The following is a 12,099-nucleotide window of genomic DNA, read 5'->3' as shown; positions in this document are numbered from 1 at the left end:
TCCAAGATTTTTGAAATACAGCAAAGGCTGTAAGAGGGAAGTTTATAGCAATACAGGCCTACCACAAGAAGCAATAAAATCCCAAATAAACAACCCAATCTTATACCTAAGTAACTAGAAAAAACAAAAAAAGCAAAAACAAGCAGAAGGAAGGAAATAATAGTGGAGCACTGGGTGTGGTGCATAAACAATGAATCTTGGAACACTGAAAAAATAAAATTAAAAAAAATATCTTGAATATCAGCCCTTTGTACCATCATTTGCAAATATATTCTCCCATTCCATGGGTTGCCCCTTATTTTGTTGACCATTTCCTTTGCTGTGCAAAAGCTTTTGATCTTGATGAAGTCCCAGAAGTTCATTTTCACTTTTGTTTCCTTGACACTACAGACACAAGGCTGATATCCAAGATCCATAAAGAACTCCTCAACACTCAAAAAAGAGATAATCACATCAAAAAATAAGCAGAAGACATGAACAGACACTTCTCCAAAGAAGACATAAAAATGGCTAACAGACACATGAAAAAATGTTCATTATCATTAGCCATCATAAAGATACAAATCAAAACTACATTGAGATACCACTTTACACCAGTTAGAATGGCAAAAATTAACAAGACAGGAGATGTGGAGAAAGGGGAACCCTCTTATACTGTTGGGAATGCAAGCTGGTGCAGCCACTTTGGAAAACAGTAATCTCTAATGACTATGAATCTATCTTCTCTTGTTGCAACTTTGACTTTTCAGAATGCCATATAAACTGTATCATATAGAATGTAAGCTTTTGAATCTGACTTCTTTCACTTATAATAATGTGTTTTAGATTTATCCATTTATGTGTGTATCAGTCATTCATTTTTTGAATGTTGAGTGGTATTGCATTGTATAGATATACCATGGTTTGTTTATCCATTCAACTACTGAGGGATTTGACTTGTTTCACTTCTTGACAATTAAGACTAATGCTACTATAAACATCCAAATGCAGGTTTTTAGTGAACATAAAATTCAATTTTTTTTCATTTTTTAAGACATATGATAAGTGTATGTTTGAAATATTAAACCCCCCCCCCAAAAAAGTCAACCTATTTTCCATAGCAGCTTTACTGTTTTACTCTCCTTCCAGCTGTATATGAGCCACTTTGAAAAACAGTGTGGATATTCCTCAAAAAATTAAAAATAGAGCTACCTATGACCCTGCAAATAGAGTAGTGGGTATTTAACCCAAAAATGTACTGAGAAGAAGGGTCCTCCAGGACTGGAGGAGATTATGCTGAGTGAAATAAGTCAAGCAGAGAGACTCTATTATCACATGGTTTCACTTACTTGAAGAACATAAAGAATAACACAGAGGACATGGGAAGATGGAGAGGAGAAGTGAGTTAGAGGAAATTGAAGAGGGAGACAAACCATAAGAAATGGTGGACTCTGGGAAACAAAGTGAGAGTTTTGGGGGAGAGGGACATGAGAGGGTGTGGTGCATAAACAATGAATTCTGATACAATGAAAAGAAATTTTAAAAAATAAGTAAAAATTTAATATTTTAATAATAAATATATTTAATATATGAGATTTCTAAATGTCTTGTATCCTTAACAGCACTTAATACTGTTTGCACTTTCTAAATTCTGAATACAAATCCTTTGTCACATTTATGATTTGGAAATATGTGCTCTTAGTCTCTAGTTTTCCATTTTTTGTACAATGTCTTCCATAAGGTGATAATTTTTTTAATCATAATTAATTCTAATTATTTTTTTCTTTTGATTATTATGCTTTTAATGATGTATCTAAAAATCGTCACTAACTTAAGGATGCAAAGATTTTCTTCATTTCTCCCCCTAAAAGCTTTATAGTTTGACCTGTTAACTTTAGGTCTATGATCCATTTTAAGTAGTTTTTGTATAAAGTGAGAAGTATAGGTCAAGGTTTATTTATTTTATTTTATTTTATAATTTTTTTTATTTTAAAGGATACATAATTATTTCAACATAATTTTGGAAAATACTTTCTTTTCTCCATGAATTGTTTTTGAATCTCTGTCAAACTTTATTGGCTATATTTGGTGGCTTTATTTTTGGACTCCATTCTCTTCTGTTGATACGTGTGTCTGTCATATCCCCAGCACCTCGATCTTGGTTACCAAAGCTTTAATCATTATCTCCCTTGATGATTACATTTCCAAGGCATGGTTGCCAGGTTCTCGAGGAAGACATTTCCTATGTTGTAGCAAGACAGTGGGACAAGATTAATATATGTGTCAAAGTTGGCAGAGAGGGGACTTGTAATTATAAATTTTCTTTAAAAAAATGCTCTAAACAGCAATGTTCACCATAATCAAACTGTGGAAGGAGCCAAGATGCCCTTCAACAGATGAACGAATAAAGAAGGTTCATATATAGGTGCGTCCCGCCCCTCTCGCCAGAGCTACGCGGCGGCTGAACCGAGGCCTCGTGCCGTAAGGGCCATCGTGGCGGCCGCGGCGGTCTCCTGGTCCCTTCCTCAGGTGAGCTGGGGCCACACGGACCCGGCAGAAGGAAGTGCTGAAGCTGCTGAAAGATGGCAGAAGAAGTGGTGGTAGTAGCCAAATTTGATTATGTAGCCCAACAAGAACAAGAGCTGGACATCAAGAAGAATGAGAGATTATGGCTTCTGGATGACTCTAAGTCCTGGTGGCGAGTTCGAAACTCCATGAATAAAACGGGTTTTGTGCCTTCTAACTATGTGGAGAGGAAAAACAGCGCTCGGAAAGCATCTATTGTAAAAAATCTGAAGGATACTTTAAGCATTGGAAAAGTGAAAAGAAAACATAGTGTGCCAGATTCTGCATCTCCTGCTGATGATAGCTTTGTTGACCCAGGGGAACGTCTCTATGACCTCAATATGCCTGCTTATGTGAAATTTAACTACATGGCAGAGAGAGAGGATGAATTATCATTGATAAAAGGAACAAAGGTGATCGTCATGGAGAAATGCAGTGATGGGTGGTGGCGGGGTAGCTACAATGGACAAGTTGGATGGTTCCCTTCAAACTATGTAACTGAGGAAGGTAACAGTCCTTTGGGTGACCATGTGGGTTCTCTCTCAGAGAAATTAGCAGCAGTTGTCAGTAACCTAAATACTGGGCAAGTGTTGCATGTGGTACAGGCTCTTTACCCCTTCAGTTCGTCCAATGATGAAGAACTTAATTTGAGAAAGGAGATGTAATGGATGTTATTGAAAAGCCTGAAAATGACCCTGAATGGTGGAAATGCAGGAAGATCAATGGAATGGTTGGTCTGGTGCCAAAAAACTATGTTACCATTATGCAGAATAATCCATTAACCTCAGGTTTGGAACCATCACCTCCGCAGTGTGATTACATTAGGCCTTCACTTATTGGAAAGTTTGTTGGCAATCCATGGTACTATGGGAAAGTCACCAGGCATCAAGCAGAAATGGCATTAAATGAAAGAGGGCATGAAGGTGATTTCCTCATTCGTGATAGTGAATCTTCGCCAAATGATTTCTCTGTATCGCTAAAAGCACAAGGGAAGAACAAGCATTTCAAAGTCCAGCTAAAAGAGACTGTCTACTGCATTGGGCAGCGTAAATTCAGCACCATGGAAGAACTTGTAGAACATTACAAAAAGGCACCAATTTTTACAAGTGAACAAGGAGAAAAACTGTATCTTATTAAGCATTTGTCATGATAATGCTGATCAGAAGTGACTGCTACACAGCTGTAATTCGTCATGTAATTGAAGACTGAGAAAATGTCAGTCCAATCATGTTTGATTGGAAATCACTTTCTGACCCTACATGAGAATTGACTATAGTACATAAGTATTTTTATTATAACTCAGCCCATACACATATACTACATATGCAAAACATCTGCACAAAGTAGTTCCTTATCCTGGGTCTTCTGTTTTATTGTTTTCTTTGCTCTTTTTCTCTTTGCTTCTAATATTAAGGTTTTATATTTTGAAGAAATGATGCAGATCAAAAGTCTTTACATGGAAGAATTTATTGGTTTATTTTCTTTATTTCCTTGTAAGGGTACCATATTAGCCACTTCTGCAATGGTTTCTCTTCATATAAAATTATTATATCAGTATATGGCATATGCTAAAATAAATTTCTTGGACAGTGTTTTTTTCTGTGACTAAATAGCAATAATAAATGGAAAATTAGAAATTTTTTCAGGTATTTGTTGCAAGCCATTGTAAATATCAAGTATGTTATATCTGCCATTTTTAAAAATTTATTCATGGTCTTCATTGTAAAGCAAAACAAATGGGACATACATTTGAAAATGTATCTTGTACACTTCTAATTTACACCTGTTGGAAACAAAAATCTCTAAATTTCTAGGATTTTTGTGGGGGTGTTTCTTATCTGGTTATTCAAGAAAATAAAGCAGTCTCTGAGATATTTAAAAAAAAAAGAAGGTTCATATATATATGAACTATATATATATATATATATATATATATATATATATAAAATGGAATATTACTCAGCCATTAGAAAGGATGAATACCTACCATTCACACTGACATGGATGGAACTGGAGGGGATTATGCCAAGTGAAATGAGTCAAGCAGAGAAAGACAATTATCATATGGTTTCACTCATATGTAGAACATAAGGAATAGCATGGAGCACCATAGGGGACGTAAGGAAAAATTGAAAGGGAAGAAATCAGAGAGGGAGACAAACCATGAGACACTTTGGGAAAAAAATTGAGGGTTACAGAAGGGTAGGGAGTAAGGAGATAGGGTAACCGGGTGATGGGTATTAAGGAGGGGAGCACTGGGTGTTACATGCAACTAATGAATCATTGAACACTACATCAAAAACTAATGAAGTATTATATGATGGCTCAGTGAACATAATAAAAAAATGCTCTAAGGAATGGAAGCTCAGGGGACTACAGGCAGAAAGAAGACTAGGGTTTGGTGAAGCTAAGGGACACATGAAGGATGTCTTGGTCATCTCTGTGAGAAACAATTTTATCATTAAGAACTCAGTGCTCACATGCAAGGGTTTTTGGCAATTATAGATGTCACACATTTTGAAAATATTTCAGTCAGCAACTTTTCCCCCACTTCTTTCAGTAAGGTTATTCTATTTGCTTCTAATAGAGTTAGATTGTTCTTTGATATTCTGTATTTCATGTTGGGATTCTTCAACCTCCTAAACTAAAAATAATTTGCTTATATTAAGGTTTACTTTTTGTCTGGTGAAGTTCTATGGATTTTGTAAAAGAAATAATGTTATGAAGCTGCTGTATTCATTTCCTAAGGCTTCAAAGTATCACAGGATGGGAAGTTTAACTAACAGAAATTTCTTTTTTTCACAGTTCTGGATGTTGGAAGTCCAAGATCAAACCTTCAAAAAATTGGGTTTCTTCTGAGGCCAATCTCCTTAGCTTGTAGACAGCCACCTTCTTCTTTCTGTTTTTCTCTAGGTTCTAATTTCTTATATGACACCAGTCATATTGGATTAGGGTCCACCCTAATGACTTCATTTTAACTTAATCATCTCTTTACAATCCTGTCTCCAAATAAAGTCATATTCTGGGTTAGAACTTCAAAATATGAATTCTATAAGGACACACAATTCAGCCCATTTCTACTATTAGAGTGTCATGCGGAATAATTATACTGTCTTTAATAATCCCATATGCTTCACCCATTCCACTGCCTCACTGATCCAAACTACGGCAACCCCAGATTTTTTAAATTGTCTTTATAGTTTTGCTTTTCTTGGAATGTCATATAATAAAATCACACCATATGTAGCCTTGAAGACTGACATCTTTCAATTAGTAGTATGTATTTAAGTCTTTTTAACATTTTATTTATTTATTAGAGAGAGAGAGAGAGAGGGAAAAAAGACGGAGGGAAGGAGTATGGGGAGGAGCAGAGGGAGAAGGACAAGTAGACTCAACACTGAGTGGGGAGCCCAATTCAGGGCTTGATCGCAGAACTCTGAGATTATGACCTGAGCTGAAATCAAGAGTTGGATGCTCAACTGACTGAACCACCCAGGTGTACCTGTGTTTAAGATTCATCTGTGCCCTTCTGTAGCTTAATACTTCATTTCTTTTGGTTGCTGGTTGATAAATGCACCACAGTTTGCATGCTAATTCACTTACTGGAGATTATCTTTGTTGCTTTCAGCTTTGCGCAATTATGAATAAAGCTGTTATAGACATGCATGAACAGGTTTTCATTTGGACATAATTTTTCAAATCAATTGAGTAACTAACTAAGGCATAGTTTCTGGATTATATGGTAAAATTACATATGCTTATTTTCTACCTACTTCATGTGTGCTTTGGTTAGATGTCTGTTCAAGTCTGTTGATTAGATTTATTTATTTATTTATTTATTTATTTATTTATTTATTATTTGTTATTTTTGAGACAGGGATTATTTTATTGGCTTGTGCACTTTTTTAATTTAAATTTTATTTTTTCTAGTATTTTTTTTTTTTGAGAATTTTTGCATCTATTTCATCAGGGATATTGGCCTATCATTCCCTTTTCTAGTGGAGTCTTCATCTGGTTTTGGTATCAGGGTAATACTTGCCTCATAGAATAGATTTAGAAGTTTTTCTTCCCTTTCCATTTTTTAGAATAGTTTGAGAAGAATCAGTGTTAACTCTTCTTTAAATGTTTATAGAATTCCCTCTGAACCTGTCTAGTCCTGGACTCTTGTTTGTTGGGTGATATTTGATTTCTGGTTCAAGTTCTTTGATCGTTATTGGTCTGTTCAAGTTCCCCATTTCTTTCTGCTTCAGTTTTGGTAGTTTATATGTTTTAGAAATGTATCCATTTCTCCCAGCTTGTCTAATTTGTTGGCATATAGTTTTTAATAACATTCTCTTATAATTATATTTTTGTGATATTGGGTTATTTCTTCTCTTTCATTGGTGATTTTGTTTATTTGACTCTTCTCTCTCTCTCTCTCTCTCTCTCTCTCTCTCTTTGTTTTTGATGAGTCTGGCTACAAATTTATCAATTTTGTTAATGTTTTCAAAGAACCAGCTCCTGTTTTCATTGATCTGTTCTATTGTTCTTTTAGTTTCTCTATCAATTCTTTTTATTATTATTATTATTATTCTTTTAAATTTAATTTTTTTCAGTGTTCCAATTTACATTGTTTATGCACCATACCCAGTGCTCCATGCAATACATGCCCTCCTTAATACCCACCACCAGCCTTACCCATCCCCCAACCCCATCCCTTCCTAAACCCTCAGTTTGTTTCTCAGAATACAGTCTCTCATGCTTCATCTCCCCCTCTGATTTCCCCCAATTCACTTTTCTTCTCCTTCTCCTAATGTCCTCCATGTTATTCCTTATGTTCTTCAAGTAAGTGAAACCATATGATAATAGATTCTCTCTGCTTGACTTATTTCACTCAGCATAATCTCCTCCAGTCCTGTCCATGTTGGTACAACAGTTGGGTATTCATCCTTCCTGAGAGAGGCATAATATTCCTTTGTATATATGGACCATATCTTCTTTATCCATTCATCCATTGAAGGGCCTCTCAGATCCTTCCGCAGTTTGGCTATTGTGGACATTGGTGCTATGAACATTGGGGTACAGATAACCCTTCTTTTCAGTACAACTATATCTTTGGGGTAAATACCTAGTACTGCAATTGCAGGGTCATAGTATAGCACTGCTATGGAAAACAGTTTGACTTTTTTTTTTTTTTTTTTTGGTTTTGGGTTTTTTAAAAATATTTCAAACATACACTTATCATATGCCTTAAAAAATGAAAAAAAATTAAACCTTATGTTCACTCAAAAACCTACATTTGGATGTTTATAGCAGCATTAGTCATAGTTATAGTCATAGTCATAGCATTAGTTCATTGCCAAGAACTGAAATAAGTCAAATCCCTCAGTAGTTGAATGGATAAACAAACCATGGTATATCTATACAATACAATACCACTCAACATTCAAAAGATGAATGACTGATACACACATAAATGGATAAATCTAAAACACATTATTATAAGTGAAAGAAGTCAGATTCAAAAACTTACATACTATATGATTCAGTCTGTATGGCATTCTGGAAAAATTAAAGCTACATAGTCGTCAGAGATTAGAAGTGGAGAGAGGGTTTGTTTGCAAATGGAGGATGAGGGAACTTTTCAGAATCCTGAACGTAGTGCTGGTTTCAAGATTCTATACATCTGCCAAAATCCACAAAAGTGTACTCAAAAAACCAATAAATTTTATTTTATATAAATTTGAGTTTTTAAATAGTAAAAAAATTAACAAGTTTACTCTGGTAACAGCATTATGGACTTCCTGTGGGTGTAAAAAATAAATAAAAGTATCAGATCTGTGAAGGAGGTGATTAAATCATCCCTTTTTGAAATTATGATAAGGTACATGAAAATCAAAAAGGAGCTATGGATAAAATCATAACTAAGGAGAGAGAATAACATGCTAACTACATAAAGGATCAACAATAAAAAATAAATAGTACTTCTGCACATCAACAATTATCAATTATGCAATAAAAACTTTTCAAAAATAGTTGCAAAAACTACTCATATTTATAGGAATAAATATGTGAAAGACAGTTATAGGAAAATTTAAAAATCATGACTGAAAACATTAAAGAAAGCCTAAATGTAAATATCCATAAATTTGAAGGTTTCATATCAAAAAGGTCAATTATTCCCAAATTTATAAATTCAATGACATTATAATAAAAATGCCATAAAATTTTGTGAAACTTGACATGATTCTATAAGTTTTATAATGGGGCCAAAGGGACAGAGACAAGATGGTTTTTAAGAAGAAGAATGTGGGTGTCTGGCCCTATAAGGGCAGATGATAATGCAATTAGGACAAATGGGATGCTGACATAGGAACAGAGGTGGACTCAAGTTGAGAACAGAAGACCCAAACAACAATTATGGATGCATAGTATGTAATACATCAGTGGAGGAGGCCTGGCTATTTGGTAGAAGGAACAGAGTTAATTTGTTCTTTGATGGCTTCAATAGAAAACATAGAATAATATCTTTCTGACCTCCAGATAGAAAAGGATTCCCTAAAAAGTTTCAGAATGGGGGCACCTGGGTGGCTCAGTGGGTTAAGCCTCTCTGCCTTCGGCTCAGGTCATGATCTCAGGGTCCCGGGATCGAGTCCTGCATCGGGCTCTCTGCTCAGCAGGGAGCCTGCTTCCTTCTCTCTCTCTCTGCCTGCCTCTCTGCCTACTTGTGATCTCTCTCTGTCAAATAAATAAATAAAATCTTTAAAAAAATGTTTCAAAAGGAACAATTTATAAAGGAAAGGATCAATCATTCTTGACATGTTAAAATACAAACTTACACAAAAGATATTAAATAATGTAAGAAAATAAGATAGACAGGGAGATTAGATTACATTTAACAAAAAAAGGATTCATGTCAAATACATATACCTAACAAATCATAAAGAAAAAAAGCAAATAACTCAATAAACAAGTGAGGGGGAAAGATGTGCAGGCAGCATAAGTGGGAAATAAATGTGGTGAAGTGCTCAGCCAGACCACTAATCCAGGAAAGGCAAATTAAAACCATAATGAGACATAATTTCTTAACCCACAAATTGATTAAAAATGGGCCAGGTATACAAAAGTTAACATGACAATACTGGTGATGAATCTGAAGATATCTGGCATATTGAAAGGTGTACCTACTGTGTGATCAGCAAATCTCTCTTATGTGCATAACCAGAATGTGGGCTTCCAAATGCTTCTTACCTGGATCCATGTAGAAAACCCACTTTATTTACATCATAACCCAATACAGAGGACACATAGTTGTGCATGATGTATATATGTATGTGTAGTCCATGAAAAATATTTATAATTCTCACATGTGATGCACTGTTATTTTATATTCTATCATGCCACCTTCTTTGTCATGCTTACCTTGACCACTACTTGATTTTATGACGCACAAATAAGTCAAGACTTGCTCTTTGAAAGGCACTCTGACCCCAAAAGCTTTTATTCACACACACTAGGAGGTAAATACAAAAATGTTCACCATAACTTTATTTATAATAAATATTTGGAAACACCTTAAATTACTTCAAAAAGTAAATAAAAGAGTATTACCATTTGTACAGATATATAATAAAAGCTTATAACATGCAGTGAAAAGTTTAAAACATATGGTAATGACAAATATCAAAGCTGGAGAGCAGATATTTCTGGTGCACAGGAAGGGAAAAGGTACACACAAGAATTTCAAACGTGTATCTAAAAAGGTTAAGGTCTACAAAGACCATATGAAAAATATGGCAAAATGCTAACAGTTTATGAAGTATATTTTTATGTGCATTTTGTATATTTTGTAACTTTAAAAGAAACAAGAACACAGATGAACTTAGCTCATGAGCACAGAGACAGGTAATAGTTTGAGCAGGATAATACCATGGAACTGGGTTTTGTTTTGTTCTATTTTGTGTTGTTCTTATCTAAAGGCCTAAACCTGAGAACAGCCCCCTGCCCCCCATCTATCAGTCACTTCTCATTTGTTTCATCTGCTTTAATTCTTACCATGATCATGAGTGATGGATCATCACATTCGTTTCACAGATGAGGAAACTGAAGGTCAGAAAAGTTAAACATAATATCCTGTCAAGGGCTGGGAGCCCATAGTGGTGGAGTTGGCAGGCAATCCTGCCCTCTCAGCACCTAGACTGATTTTCCCAGTACATGTCCTTTTTTCCAAAAGCCAGAAAGAGGCAAGGCTCAGTGCTGGGGTTAACACTGTAGTATGTCAACATCCTCCCACTTCTAACACATGAGAAAGCAGAGACTAGTTTCTCTGAAGATCATTTTCTTAGAGAAATTATTCAGAATCATAGGATACAGAGAAAGACCAAGACTCACTGTCTCAGACCCAGGTGGTCACAGTGAAGAACTTCAGTTGAGTGGGACCCAGAGAATCAGCCTGAGCTCAAGGAGACACACCTATATACAGGAGGCCCAGGCCTGAGTCAACAGCCCAAGTATCTTTAGCCCCACAAGCCCCCTGAGATGTATTTTCTCCTGTATAAAATGGGAATGTAATCTCTATCTCCCAAGGAAGGCATTGGGAGAGGCAATATACCAATATACCAATATACCATTGCGGAGGCAATGGGTATAGAAGTACTCTGTGAACTGTAATACATAATACATTTGTAAGGCTATCATCTTCACTTTCTTCTCCAGAAATGCTTAACAGGAAAAACACAGCTAAAGGTATGGATCCATGGCCTCTGTGAACCGCCGTTACTTGGTACTGCTGCCATAGTAGCAAAGCTCATGTTTTCACTGACCTCCACCTAAGACAGATCCAGCCCATTCTCGCCTTCCCTTTCTCCACAGGACCTCACGGAAGGACTTCTAGTTCCTGCACATGCCTTGACCCTTTGGAGCATTTGACTGTCATTGGTCCTTCTGCCCATTATTGTCCCAGCACTGGGGTTGATCAGAAGGGTTCTGGCTTTGGCTAGAGCAGCTCAAGCATCTTCCTTCAGACCCAATGTAGGGACCTGCTGTTAGACAACATGCCAGGTATTTCTATACATCTCTCTTCTCCCTCTAAGTGTATGAGCATGACAAAAAATGAAATACATGCTTAAAAGAGATTGGGAGTACAACCCTAGTGTCTGGGCCCAGGCCCCAAGTGAAGTAGAGCACACTAAGCTGTGGGATGATGATGAAGTATGTCCACAATGTTTCCTTATTTCACCCATCAAGCTCAAGCTTCCTTTGCTCCTGGGAGGACAAAATATTTTCCCTAAATACCAGAATATTCTTTAGATCCTGAAATGTCTCTTAAAAATGCTATACTCTCACCACTGCCCCTCTGCCTTAGGATCTGCTTTCTATTACATTATATATCAGTCTGCTAGGGTTGTCATAAAAAAAAAAAGGACAATTCTGAAAGCTGGAAGTCTAATATCAAGGTTGTCAAGAGCAGAACTAATTTCTTCTGAGACCTCCCTCCTTGGCTTGTAGTTGGCTATCTTCTCTCTGTGTGCTTACATGGTCTTCCTTCTGTGTGTGTCTATACCCTAGTCTCTTCTT

General features: G+C 36.0%; 1 pseudogene across 1 annotated transcript; it reads left to right on the top strand.

The window, feature by feature from the left end:
* Window positions 1–2,429: 2,429 nt before the first annotated feature.
* LOC309844078 (SH2/SH3 adapter protein NCK1 pseudogene) lies at window positions 2,430–4,431 on the top strand (annotated as a pseudogene). The gene has a single exon. The product of its transcript is annotated as an SH2/SH3 adapter protein NCK1 pseudogene (transcript).
* The last annotated feature ends 7,668 nt before the right edge of the window (window positions 4,432–12,099 follow it).

The sequence above is a fragment of the Mustela nivalis genome (genome assembly GCF_964662115.1).
Source record: "Mustela nivalis genome assembly, chromosome: 11".
Classification (NCBI taxonomy): Eukaryota; Metazoa; Chordata; class Mammalia; order Carnivora; family Mustelidae; genus Mustela; species Mustela nivalis.
Note: the sequence above shows the minus strand (reverse complement) of the source record. Positions and strands in the feature narration are given on the sequence as shown.